Below are 14,011 nucleotides of genomic sequence, written 5' to 3' on the forward strand. Positions count from 1 at the left end.
ACAAACTCCATCTTCACCTGCAACTAGCAACACTATAAGAGGGGCTGAGCAAAGCGGTAACATAGCCAAACAACGGTTTGCTCGGGAAAAGTGGGTTATAGGATTGGCATGGCAATATGGGAGGCATGATATAGCAAGTGGTAGGTATCGCGACATAGCAATAGAGCGAGCAACTAGCAAGCAAAGATAGAAGTGATTTCGAGGGTATGGTCATCTTGCCTGCAAAGTTCTCTGAGTTGACGAAAGCTTGATCCTCGTAAGCGTACTCAATGGGTTCCTCGATCATGAACTCATCTCCCGGCTCTACCCAAGGCAAGAACACAAGCAAATGAAACAACAATCAACCATGGTGCAATGCGCAAGGAACATGATGCAAAACATGGCATGATATGCGGGATGTGATATGCAATGCATATGCGTGCTTCAGAAGGGAAAGATTGAATCAGGCCTCAAATTGGCAAACCAAGAGTGCTTCTGGAAAGGTGAGTTGATTTCGGTCGAAATCGATATAAAGATCACCGGAATCGGATGCACGATTTGCAAATGGCAAGCAAAACAATAATGGCTCAATTCTACGATTAACAGCATGATGCCATCTAGAATGCAACAAGAAACTAAGCTACTGCACTCCAACATAGCAACAAAGCACATGGCAGTGATCTAATCAAGATGCTTGACAAAAGATGAACACTGAGCTACGGCTAAATCACACTATAACAGGATCAAACAAGCATGGCAAAAGGGCAAAAGATATCAGCATCACAAACTTAATGAAAATACTATCATGCCAGAAATTAACATCAGGAAGCAATGTTTAGAGCAAGATAACAACATGCTACAGGATCAGATCATAGCAAACAAAGGCATGGCATAAATCTACTCAAAGCATATAACAAAAGTCCCTTACTGGCCATAATCCAAAAGGGATCAGAAGATATGATGGCACCCATGTAAACATAGCAAGTTCCGTCAACAGATTCAGACTTACCAGAAAACTGGACATGGCAGAAACAGAGTTATGAAGGCACGTTTGCGAGCTCGATGCACTCAACACAAGGCATGGCATGACAAACTAAGCATACTACCAGCAAGAAGACATGATCAAGAAGCTAACCATGGCAAGAACAATCTCATAGCATGCATGGATCAACTACAACAACCTTGGCAAAATTGATTAACATGTAAACAATCTGCCAGGAACATTTTATAGCAAAAATAGAGCAAGATTGAGTCATGCTAGGGCACTCCATAAATGCAAACAGGGGCATGGATGGATAGAGCACAACCATATGTCAAAATCATCCTTACTGAACATACTCAAAAGAAGCATGGATCTCTCTATAGCAACATGAATACATGGCATAAAAATATCAGCAGGGAAATGACTTAGTGTACCAAGGCCGCTTGGCAAATCTCGGTCCATTCCGAGAAAGTTTAACACCCGCACACAAAAAGAGGCAAAAGGAGGGCGCTGGAGGACATGGAGTGCTGGATTGCAAAATGGACAACGGCGCGGACATGTCCGGCACGACGCGGTGGGGAAATTTTAGGGTTTGATCCGCGAAAAATGGAGGGGAAGGTGTTTATATAGGTAGAGGGAGCTATGGGAGTCCAAATGAGGTGCGGTTTTCGGCCACGCGATCGTGATCGAACGGCCGAGAGGATGGAGGGGGTTTGGATGGGTTTTGGGCCACTTTGGAGGGGTGTTGGGTTGCAACACACACGAGGCCTATATGGTTCCCCGGTTAACTGTTGGAGTATCAAACAGACTCCAAATGGCACGAAACTTGACAGGCGGTCTAACGGTAGTGTACCAAGGCCGCTTGGTAAATCTCGGTCCATTTCAAGAAAGTTTAACACCCGCACACAAAAAGAGGCAAAAGGAGGGCGTCGGAGGACATAGGAGTGCCGAATTGCAAAACGGACAACGGGGAAAGTGCTCGGATGCATGAGACAAACACGTATGCGAATGCGATGCACATGATGATATGATATGAAATGCATGACACGCAAACAAATGATAAGGAAACAACAACGAATAACTGGAAGATACCTGGCGCAACGGTCTTGGGGCGTTACAACACTCCACCACTACGAGAGGATCTCGTCCCAAGATCTAGAATGGCACCGGAGGGAAAACAAAGAGGAAGAAGAGAGGTAAACCTAAGTTGCTTCTTTGACAAACGAGTGAAACCAAAGAACCTTGGAAGGTTAAACCATTTCGAGAAAAGATTACAACGAAGATGAACGAAGTTGACAATCTCCTTCAGAAAAGAGAAACAAGGAAGAACAAATTCGGACAGCACTTGTGACGCCCTCGATTCAATCGTACACTAATCATACACGCAAATGTGTACGATCAAGATCAAGGACTCACGGGAAGATATCACAACACAACTCTAGACACAAATTAAAATAATACAAGCTTTATATTACAAGCCAGGGGCCTCGAGGGCTCGAATACATAATCTCGAATACACAAGAGTCAGTGGAAGCAACAATATCTGAGTACAGACATAAGTTAGACAAGTTTGCCTTAAGAAGGCTAGCAGAAAAGCAACAACGATTGAAAAGGCAAGGCCTCCTGCCTGCGAGCTTCCTAACTACTCCTAGTCGTCTGCGGTCTTCACGCAGTAGTAGGCATCCTCCGGGTAGTAGTAGTCATCAGTGGCGTCGTCTGGCTCCTGGGATCCGTCATCTGGTAGCAAAAATCTGGTATGGGGGAAAATAAGTAGCAAACCAACCGTGAGTACTCATCCAAAGTACTCGCAAGACTTACATCAGATCTAAACTAAGTATGCATCTGTATCAAAGGAAATGGGTTGTATATGTGGACTAAACTACAGAATGCCAGAAGAGAAGGGGAAAGCCTAGCCTATCGAAGACTAGCGTCTTCAAGCATCTTCAAGCATCTTACAGCATATAGAAGAGTACAAATCACCATAACGTAAAGTAGTACTATTATCAACCTCGGCCAGAGATCCTTTCTCGACTCCCAGCGAGAAAGCAATCCCAGAGCCATACTATCCAAGTGTCATCACAATCCAATTCTCATCACCATCCAGTTCTCATCACAAGTATCCAGTTCTAGTTGTATCGATCGGGATACAACTCCAAGTGTCCGTTACCGTAGGACAGACTATCGATAGATGTTTTCTTCCCTGCAGGGGTGCACCAACTTACCCACCACGCTCGATTAACTCTGGCCGGACACACTTTCCTGGGTCATGCCTGGCCTCGGCCAAACAATACGCCGCAACCCGACCTAGGCTTAATAGAGAGGTCAGCACGCCGGACTAAGCTTATGCCTCCCAGGGGTCATGGGCCATCTCCCCGGGAACTCCGGCACATTGCGTACGCGGCCGGTGAGCAGACCTAACTACCTCCTTCAACAAGGCAGGAGCTTACGCAGTCCAACCCGGCACGCGCCGCTCAGTCGCTGGCGTCTATTAAGCTTCGGCTGATGTATACGACGCAGAATGCCCATACTATGCCCACGTGATGGTTAGTGCTATCAGGCCAGAGGCCCCTCGGATCAAATATCCAAACTTTAGTGGATTAGGAGCACGCGGTAACAAGCAGAGACTCACGATCGATGTGACCCCGTCGCCCCGTCTCGAGTACTTGCGGCAAGGGCTAAGAATGCCCGACCACGCCCCATAAGTATCTCGCGGGCACCTTCCAGGTCAACCCGACTCCGCATCACTCGCTATTAAGCTCGCGCGGGTACCCCTCAGGGCCGACCCGTCTTTAGTAACATGTCTCAGTGCAAAGTCATAGTAACCATAGTAACTATGTGTCTAACACCAAGGGGAAAACCCGAGGAATCACCCCCGGTGAATTCCACTCGATGTAATCATCAAGGTGAACGTAAGAGGATTCACCCTCGAGGTTCACACTTGAGGGGTTGCACGACAGAGCCGTATCGGAAGTAGTTAAGGAGGAAATCACCCTCGATGACCATGATCGGATAGCTACACTACAGAGATCTCATCAGGAGTGATGTAAGAGGTTCCACCCTCGGCACTCGATGGTAACTCTGCAGAGTCATACAACTAGGGAGGGGGGGTGATGTGCGGTGTCGGGGCCTGGACGTCGATCACGTTGATCGAGTCATCGAACATAAAGCGAGGCAACTGGGACAAGGTGGGGTCACTGATGGATCTCTAACCAACCTATACTAAGCAGTTTAGGATAAGCAGGTAAGGTATGAAAGCAGGTAACAACAACATGCTATGCATCAGAGTAGGATCATACAGAAAGCAGTAGCAGTTCTAATGCAAGCATGAGAGGGAAAGAAATAGGCGATATTGGAATGCTCAAGGGGGGGGGGGGTTTGCTTGCCTGGAAGCTCTGTTGAAAAGAAAGAAGTGTCGTCGACGTAGTCGATCACAGGGGAGACATCGGTCTCGGGGTCTACCGGAGAGAAGAGGGGGGAAGAAACAATAAATATAAAACAAGCATAGCATCACAAAGCATAACATGGCAATATGTTGTGCTGGGTGTGACCTAACGTAAGGCTACACGATATAGATGAAGGGGGAATTCAACAGGGAATGTATTCTCGGTGTTTCGCGTTTTCGGACAGATGAACCGGAGGAGGAAAGTTGCGTGTTCGCTATGTTAGGGAGGCGGACGAAAGGGCTGCGTATCCGGGTTCGTCTCGTCGTTTTGAGCAACTTTTATGTACAAAACTTTTTCATCGGAGCTACAGTTTATTTTCTATGATTTTTCAAAGTTTTAACAATATTCTAGATTTTCTAAATTACTTTTAATGTGAGTTGACCAAGTCAACTTGACTGGTCAAAAGTGGAGGTGGTAGCCCACATGTCATATATTATTTTCCTAAACAAATAAATAAACCTGACTTATTTAATGGGGCCTACATGTCATCTACTACTAGACTAACTTAGCAATAATTAATACTAGCTACACCTAGTAGTACTAATCTAAGCAGTACTAATCTAATCAAGGGCTGGCCATTAGTGGACAGAGCCCAACCGAGCCACTCACACACAAAAGCGCACACACACCTACAGAACACACGCGCGCGCGCGCGCACACACACACACAGTATGCAGCAGCTTAGCGGCAGAAAACAGGAGCGGGAGCAAGCAGCGACTGGAGCAAAGCGGCGGCGGCGGCATCAACTATGAGCAGCAATTGTAGCAAGCAGCCAGCAGTAGTTTAGCAGGAGCCAGCAAAGCAGCAGCTAAGCAGCAAGCAGGCAACAGCAAGCAAAGCAGTAGCAGGTAGCAGCGCTGCGCAGCAGCAACAGAGCAAGGGCGTGGCCGCCACGCGCAGAGGCGCGAACGGGCGTGGGCGGCGCTTGGGGAGGCACGACCACGACACGGCAGGGGAACCCAGAGCGCGCATGGAGCGGCCGGGGCGCGGGGCCAGAGCGGCGCGGGCACGGCAAAGTCACGGTGAGCACGTCCATGCAGTGAGATGGGGCGTTTGGCTACGGCGGCTACGACGGTGGATTGAGCGGGGAACAGGGGGAATCGGCGCAACTCACGGAGAGGGAGGTCGGGGACGTGCTTGTGACGGCCGGGGTGGTGCGGTGGTGTAGATCGACGGCGAGATGCCGCGGCCATGGCGGAGAAACTGGCTCGATCCCCAGCGTACGGTGCGGCTTGGCTTGGGTTCTTCAGTGGGGACGAATGAGACGAGCGCGGGGAGGCTTCTGGACACCTTGGTGCAGCAAGGGGAGGCCCGCGGCCGCGATGACGACTATGGCGTGGCGCCGGAAACTTCGGCTCCTCTTCCAGATCGAGTGCGAGGGGGAAAACGAGGGAATTGGGCATCTAGGGTTTGTCCTGGGGCTTGGGGATGGTCTTGTACACCGCGGGCACTCGCCGGATGGTCGACGCGGTGGTCATGGAGGCGTGGATGTGCGCCACGCACAGGTCTCTGCCTCCTGTACAGAAAAGATGGAGAAGGCCCTGGTGGGCTTGGGCCGCCCTACTGTAGCACTAGGCTTCTAGTGCACAGTGTGCACTTGGCCCATTTTCTTTTTTAAGTTTTCTGCTATATTAATTTCGTACTGTTTTCTACTTAATTGCCAAAGTAATTAAATTTAGTTCAACTTGAAATTTGGCACATAATTAGTAGGCAATATTTTGAGACCACACACAATGTTTCACATCATTTGGAAAATTATAAATATTTTCTTATTTTGAAAAGGCCAATTTAAATGAGTTTGGACCACTTATTAATTTCCTAGGAATTTATTTGTGAGTCAAACCAAGTTGGTTTCACATGACATTGAATAAGGAAAATGTATAGAACTATTCAAACATTTTAGTTTTATAGCTTGAGGAGAAATAATTTTGACTTGTCTTTTAAATTTGAATTTGAGGCCAGTTTTGGACAAGGTGATGATTAGCAAAATTTAATAATGATGATGTGGCACCATTAATAGGAGTTTACTGTAGCATGACACCCGGGGTGTTACAGCACTCCGGTTGAAAAGAGATGCAAGACTTGATAAGATGAAAGAACTTGAGAAAAGGGCACAACACTCCGGTTAAATGGATAAGCACGAAAGGAGCACGATCCTCACCATTCGAGATGATGAGAGAAGAGAGCAACAACACAATGCCTCCGGAAGAAATGCAACAATGGAATGGAATGAACGGAGGAAAACAAGATCTTCTACCTCAAATGAGCTTGAAAAGCATCTTTAGGAGAAGGGTTGAACAGAGTTGTTGGAACACCAACAATGAAAGTATAAGCTTTAAGTGGGCTGACGGAAAACATCTCAAAACTGAGGTGAAATTCTGCCACTAAAGGATACAAAATATTGGATTGATATGAACAAGGAGATGAGAGACTTATTTCACCGAGAGGATAAATGAAGAACTTGGGTCATTTATAAGCACCATAAAGCACAATCCTTAGGGAAAACTTTAGGTGAAATATAACCCAAGATAACTCCAATGAAGAGATTGATGGATTTAAAATATCTCATTCTTGCCAACATGTGAATCATGAAAAACACGACGGGAAAATTGTCAGGAATGACATAACACCACCTCAAAAGATACGGTATAAAGAATTGCACTCCGGATTGCAAGATGAAGAATACTTGAGCTCATTTGAAAAGAATCTCGATGAACACTTCAAGAAGGATTTAAGTCCTTGCTGAACCATCATGTAGAACCTCCATGAAAAACTCTGGTAGTAAAAGGATGACGAAAGAAAGAGGAGTTGAAAAACACAAGGTGCAGCCTTGCAATGATTAGAAGAAGCTTTGAAATGATATAATTGAGAGAACTTGGAACTGCGGGAAAGAAAAGATGAAACAATTGAAACCGAGACTTTGATGAACCTCCGGTATAAGGAATTAATCATTTGGGTGAAACAAGAATAAGAATTTCATTATGTGTATCCTTCACCAATTTAAATTGAAGACAATCAACAGATTGCATACAACTTATTCCGGTAGAAAGGATTAAGAGAGAAATCGATAACTTGATAAGGTCTTCAATGGAACAACGGTAGGATTGAAACAATGAATGAATTAATATGATAACCATGGAAGAGAATCTTGAGCAAACCATCGTAAGAATTGAAAACGAACGAAGCAAGGGGAACGAATCACCAGTAAGGACTAGAAAATGAACGAAGGTACTTAAGACAATCAAGATGCAAGGGAATGAAGAGATCGCAGACTGATTAAAGAATGCTTGAATGATGTACCGGTAAGATTTGGAGAATGAGAGCTGAAAGCTGAGAATGAATAAATCTTCTGAAATGATGGGCTCCGGAGAATCAAACTGAAAAGACTCCTGAACTACTCCGAATGGGTGAAAAGAATTGTCACAATCGAAAACAATTATGAGAGGTGGCATCAAGCTAGAACCATGAATCTTCACGAGAACAGATAAGATTTGCAGGAAGACTCTTCTTCGTTCTTAAAATGTTGAGAATGCCGATGAGAATCACCACCATGAATTTTTGAGGTACTCCGGGATGAAAATTAGAAAGGTTGAACCAATGATGAAAAGAATTTAACCGATCTTGGAGAAATACATATCACTGATGATAATTCATTCTTACGTCAAACTTGGAGAAGAATTTGAGAGGAACTCCGGGAAGATTAGAAGAGTCAGGTAAGATCCTCGGAAAAGACCTGTGGGTTAGGCCCCACTCAAAAAATACACCGTTGAATGATTTAAAAGATAGATCGCACCGGTTGAATTAAAATGACTTGAATGAGGTAACAACCTCGAAATAGGTTGAACGGATCTTGAATGAAAAGACAAGTCTTCTGAGTTATCTTCAGCACTCCAAAATAATTGAATAGAGAGAGGTGAATGGTTAAGAGGTGCACCGCATGAGAAAACATTTGAAACAAGGAAAAGGATATGATCAACACCGAAAGATTGCATTGAAAACACCGGGGAAGATAAGAGAACAAGGAATGATAACTTGTAGAGCATCTTCATGAGAATCACCGGATAAGAATATTGATGGAAAAGAATGGAGAGGCTTCCCCTCAATAAAATGGATAATTGATTAAGAAATCTGAGTCCTTGAAGAAAAAAGGGGTGGGTGGGCGGGAAAACAAAGGCAACTTTGCACGGATGAAACAAACACCGTTGAGAAGACTTAGAATTGATCTTGCGAATGTAGAAATGATTGAATCCACTTGAAGAGAAACACGCCGGTTGAAAAGGATTGACATGGCAATCTTGATTATCATGAAGGATTAGTATTCACATAGAAATATGAGAACACCACTTAGGAAATGTATGGAATCAACATTTGACTTCGAAGCAACTCGAATACCACGACTGAAAACAAAACAAAGGATTGACTTAGGAGATAAGCCGGAAAAAACATATGATAGATCCTGTCGGGGATATACCCCGCGGTATGACCCGGCCGGAGATATGACCCGACTGGGACTTGGTATTTCATTGGTAAGCCGGTAGATTGTTTAAACCAGAGGTTAAGCCAATGGGAACAGTTAAGCAGATTAAGCCGGCGGACACAGTCATGTATGCCGGCAGTCACAGTCATGTAAGCCGGTAGACACATTCATGTAACCCGGTAGACACAGTCATGTAACCCGGCAGACACAGTCATGTAACCCGGCAGACACAATCATATGAGCCAGAAGGTTAAGTAGATAGTCAAGTCAGACGGTTAAGCCGGACAGTTAAGCCAGACAGTTAAGCCGGACAGTTAAGCCAGATGGTAAGCCAGATTGTAGGTTAACAGTTAAGAAGCCCAAAACGGTAAAGAAAGCCCATGAAGGGAAAACAGAATAGTTAAGTCTTAAGTCCGAGTTGGACTCTACATGTAACCCACCCCTTCAACATATATAAGGAGGGGCAGGGCACCCCGAGAGGGACAAGTTGAATAATCATTAAGTCTAGACATAACTAGGAGAGCCGGAGTTACGGCGACTCCCTCATGATGATAATGAGACCTAGCCACAAACAGCATGTAGGGTTGTTACCGGATGATGTTTCCCGAGGCCCGAAGCTGTCTAAATCTTCGTCTTGCGTGTTGCGTCTCTCGATTCTGATCAACCCCTTCAAGTTACCGCATAGATGCGTTGGCCCCACGACTAAGTCCTCAAACTAGGACATCTGCCGTGACGTTTCCACGACAGCTGGCGCCAACCGTGGGGCTCGCGCACGATGATGTTGAGTTCTTGGAGGGACCTTTCCCAGGGTTTCGTGAAGCTCATAATTGTTCAGATGAAGAAGATAAATCAGCCTCGAGGTCATTGGTTCAGATTTTACAATCTGCGTGATTCAAGTAAAAAAAGAGAAATTAGGGTTACGGTATGTTCTGCCGCCGCTGCTAAAAATTGCCGAGGCCGTCGGTAGGATTTCCATCATCGATGCAACACCGAGTCCGAGATAGGGATAGTTGCACGAGACTGATTCAAAGGGATGTTTCTACATGCACACACAAGTCAATTGTGAGTCGCCCAGGATGGAGTCAGCCGCCGAGTTCACCTTGTCAATTGTGAGTCGCCTCCATGTTGGATCAAAGGAAGAGATATGCTCACATTTGTCAAACTACAGCTATTTACTTCGAGTCCCAAGGAGACAATAGACAATTTATTTGCTCAAACAAATCTGGTCATCATGATGTGCTAGTTGAAAAGTGCTCTGTTTGCACCAGCCTCCAAATGAGAGTTGAAGTGATCTGTTTATCTGCTCCAAGCCGTTCTTGTTCGAGCTCCGCTGCAGTTGGTGAGTCACCGACAGCTACCTCTGAGTCACTCTGTTGCCGCTTCGGTCTGCTGTTCCTGCCACGACCCTCTACCAAGAGCCGCTACCCTAAGAGTCGCCCCCACCGGAGCACTGAGCCGCCACTACGGTCTGTAGTTTTTCTGGATGAAGGAACACCTATTCGGAAGGACCTACGTCAAACCCCGAGTTACTCGGTCAGGATTAAGAAAATTATTGTGATCAGATCATATTCAAAAAAGTAATTCCATTGACAGTTGAGTATATCAGGTGAGCTTCATCGCACCTACCAGCCTCAAAACCCAAAAAAGGGTCAAACAACGGCGTTTTACCATACCAATCCGGAGACGAAAGTCGTTCAATACTAGTCAACAAACGGAACATCAATTAGATGACATGTTTGTTCAATAGAGAGATCCGTCTGACTACTACTGGTGAAAATAACAAAATACTACAGGGTGGACGCATAGGGTTAAAGCCGCCGGATCAACTACAACCCGGACTTGAACTCTGTCATGGAGTTGACACGGCAGATGTCCTAGAGCAAGGACTTAGTTGTAGGGCCATCCCACTAGGAAGCTTAAAGGGGTTAATCGGGACATGGGACACACGAGAGAGTTTTTATACTAGTTCGACCCCTTACGATGAAGGTAAAAGCCTACGTCTAGTTGGGATTAGTATTGCTGAAGTTTCTATCTCCAAGGGGCTCAACTCGCCGGCTTGGTTATCGATTTGGTTGTTTCTTGACCTAAGATGCCACCGGGTCGTCCCTTATATACATGGGTTGATGCCTAGTGGCCTAAAGAGTCCCGGCCAGCTCATAAACAGTGTCCGGCTCGATGACTAGTCAATTCTACCTTATGATACAAGTCACGCCACTACGGCGGTTTATCACTATGGGCCATAAGTCGCCCGTGGGCTTTAGACCCTTTACTGAACCGCCATCTTCATGATTGATCCTGGGCTTTGCATGATAATCCTCTTTTCGTAAACCGGCCCCTCTAGGGCGGCTTACACAAATTGTTATATCCCCAGAATTAGGCCCCAGATTGATTTGAACTGGTTCATGTCAATCTTAAAATACCTTAAGAAACAAGCCTTCCGTCTTCTGTGCGTGCATAAGTTATAACCCGCCGTGACATCATCTTCTGGATCCGCGGTAACCCATCATGCCATCATCTTCCATTAAATTCATTTTTCTTTTACTCCGTCATATCCTCAACGGATCTTTGCCTTTACTAACCATCCCGAAAACCGAGGCGTCGCAGTTGATGGATAATGATGTTCGGTCTCCTTGTTTCTCGCGCCATCTCAGTCAGCCTTTCCTTATAAGTAAGCATGACCTAGGTCTTTTTCATTCTCCCCCTTCGGTCGTCTTCCTCCTCTCACTGTTTCGCTGCCGCTCGAGCTCTACCGCCGCCGCCGCAGATCTCCTTGTCTTCTCCACCTCAGGCCACTGCATCGACCTGATTTGACCAGAGAAACGCGACGAACCTCCGCAGCAGCTCTGCATCCGTAAGTCCCTTTCCTTCTCTTCCTTAGATCTGCATTACGGCTTCTCGAGTTCGTTGGTGTTCATCGCCGCCTGTTACAGACCCTTGACAGATTTCACCTCCGATGCCCTTTCCTGATCGTCAGATAGTGTAGAACTGCTGCGGTAGCTATTTCGCACCCATTTTAAATGCAAATAGATCCCTTTTTCCTGTATAGATGCTTCGTTATAGCTGACGAACTCATCTGTACTGGATTTTTAGGTTTAGAATATTTTCTTTTTGGGACAGCCATTTGATCCAAAATAATAATGATAGCTTGGTGAAACTTGTTTATGCCAACACTTAGCTGAATCTGCTTTCTGAGAAAATTTGTAGTCATGGCGGCTTACCACTCCGGCTTTCTTTTCCTTATATGTCATTAGCCCTTAGTTAAGACACCATTACTTGTTTTACATCTTCAATCTTTAACTATTAATTTTGCCACAAACTGAACCGGCATGTTGTTTTTTCTTTTTCAGCCCCTTGCACATCATGCCGTCAAAGACACCCACCATCTGCAATTGGGTCCCCTCAACCATAACTGAGGATCGTTTAAAAGAGTTCTTCCTCATCGGGTTTCTGCCCTCAAAAAGCATCATGTCTTATCGTGCTCCTGACCCGGAAGAAGAACGGCCCAATCCAAAAGTCGGCGAAGTGATCGTCTTTACTGACCACATGAACCGTGGCTTCTCACCGCCCGGTTCAAAGTTTTTCAGAGAAGTTCTTCACCTTTTCAAACTCCATCCTCAGGACACTGGGCCCAATTCCATATCCAATATTTGTAACTTCCAAGTGCTCTGTGAGGTATATGTTCAGCAAGAGCCGACTGTGGAACTATTTAGAGAATACTTCTATCTGAACCGGTAGAACGAGTGCACCAACGGCCTTAGCTTAGAGCATGGAGGCATCTCAATTTAGCGCCGGCAGGGTGTTGTCTTCCCTCTCATAGTTTTGCCAAGTCACCCAAAGGATTGGAACCAAACTTGGTTTTACTGTCAGGACATCTCACCCACCAACGAGAAGCCACTACCAGGTTACCGCCCCGATCGTCTTGACTCCAAGTTCGCACTGCCAGACAAACTTACCATTGCTGAACGCAAGAAGCTGCTTCCATCTATCAGAAGAATCAACGGTTTCTTGGGGAACGGTTTAACCAGAGTCGACCTAACCCGCTGCTGGATCTCATGGCGGATTATTCCATTAAGCCGTCGTTCAAAATTGATGTATGAATATGGTGGAGACCCGGACGACTCTCTTCGTCATACCCCGGTTCAACTAACCGAGGAGGACATTGTCGCAATGTCAAACCTTCTGGTGAATGCGAAGTATGAAGATTGCAGTGTTGTTGGGTTAAATCACTTCTGTAAACTTAACATGGTACCTGAAGTAAGGATATTCCAATCTTTTTTCCTTTTTATTTTGTCTAGCCATATTGTTTATCACTGGTCCTTCCTCCTGTCTTTGTAGGCCAACTTTGACTTTTGGAAAGTGAAATATGATCACGAAGCTGCCAAGAAGGCGAAACTCGCTGCCATGAACGCCAAGAAATCGACCCGGAGATCAAAGAAGAAAAAGAAGACCACTGCTGAAGATTTAATGAAACTTGATGACACGTCTGACTCGGAGGTAGCCCTTGATTCCCTTGGCCAATTTTTTAACAATCTTATTGACACTGATCCTTACCAGGATGACACTAGGTCCAGTCAGGCCGGGGAAGCAGAGGTAACTATCATTTCCTCCAACTCAGAGCCCTTACCAAGACACAAAGTTCGACGAGTGATCCGTAAAGTAAGGTTTTCTAACCCCTTAGCTCACTTGGATCCCAACTTTCATTTGAAAAAGCAGCAACATGAAAGCCGCCGTGAAGTTGGGATTGAAGATGAACCGGCTGTCGTCCTTCAACAGACCCCTCGGAAACGCCCGAACGAGGTTTACTTATTGCTGTTTTAACCCGTTTTAATGAATCCTGCTCCTTGTATTTCCTTTTAACTCCTTTCTTTTATCTTTTCAGGAGGTGTCTCGTTCCTCAGGTGACTCATCACAAACACAGTTTCCGGCTTTCAAGACTGCTCCTGGGTAATCAGAAATCCTGTTTTCTTCCGGGTTTCTCAATTGTATCTTGATGCTAACAATCCTGCAATATTTTTTCCTTAGCGGCCAGGCTAAATCCAACAAGGCGAAGGCAGCAAAACCGGCAGAAGACCCGCCAGTGCTGGCATCTGACCTGGCTAGGCCGCCTTCTCCATTAACTAACACCCCAGA

The sequence above is a fragment of the Triticum aestivum genome, chromosome 6A (assembly GCF_018294505.1).
Source record: "Triticum aestivum cultivar Chinese Spring chromosome 6A, IWGSC CS RefSeq v2.1, whole genome shotgun sequence".
Lineage (NCBI taxonomy): Eukaryota > Viridiplantae > Streptophyta > Magnoliopsida > Poales > Poaceae > Triticum > Triticum aestivum.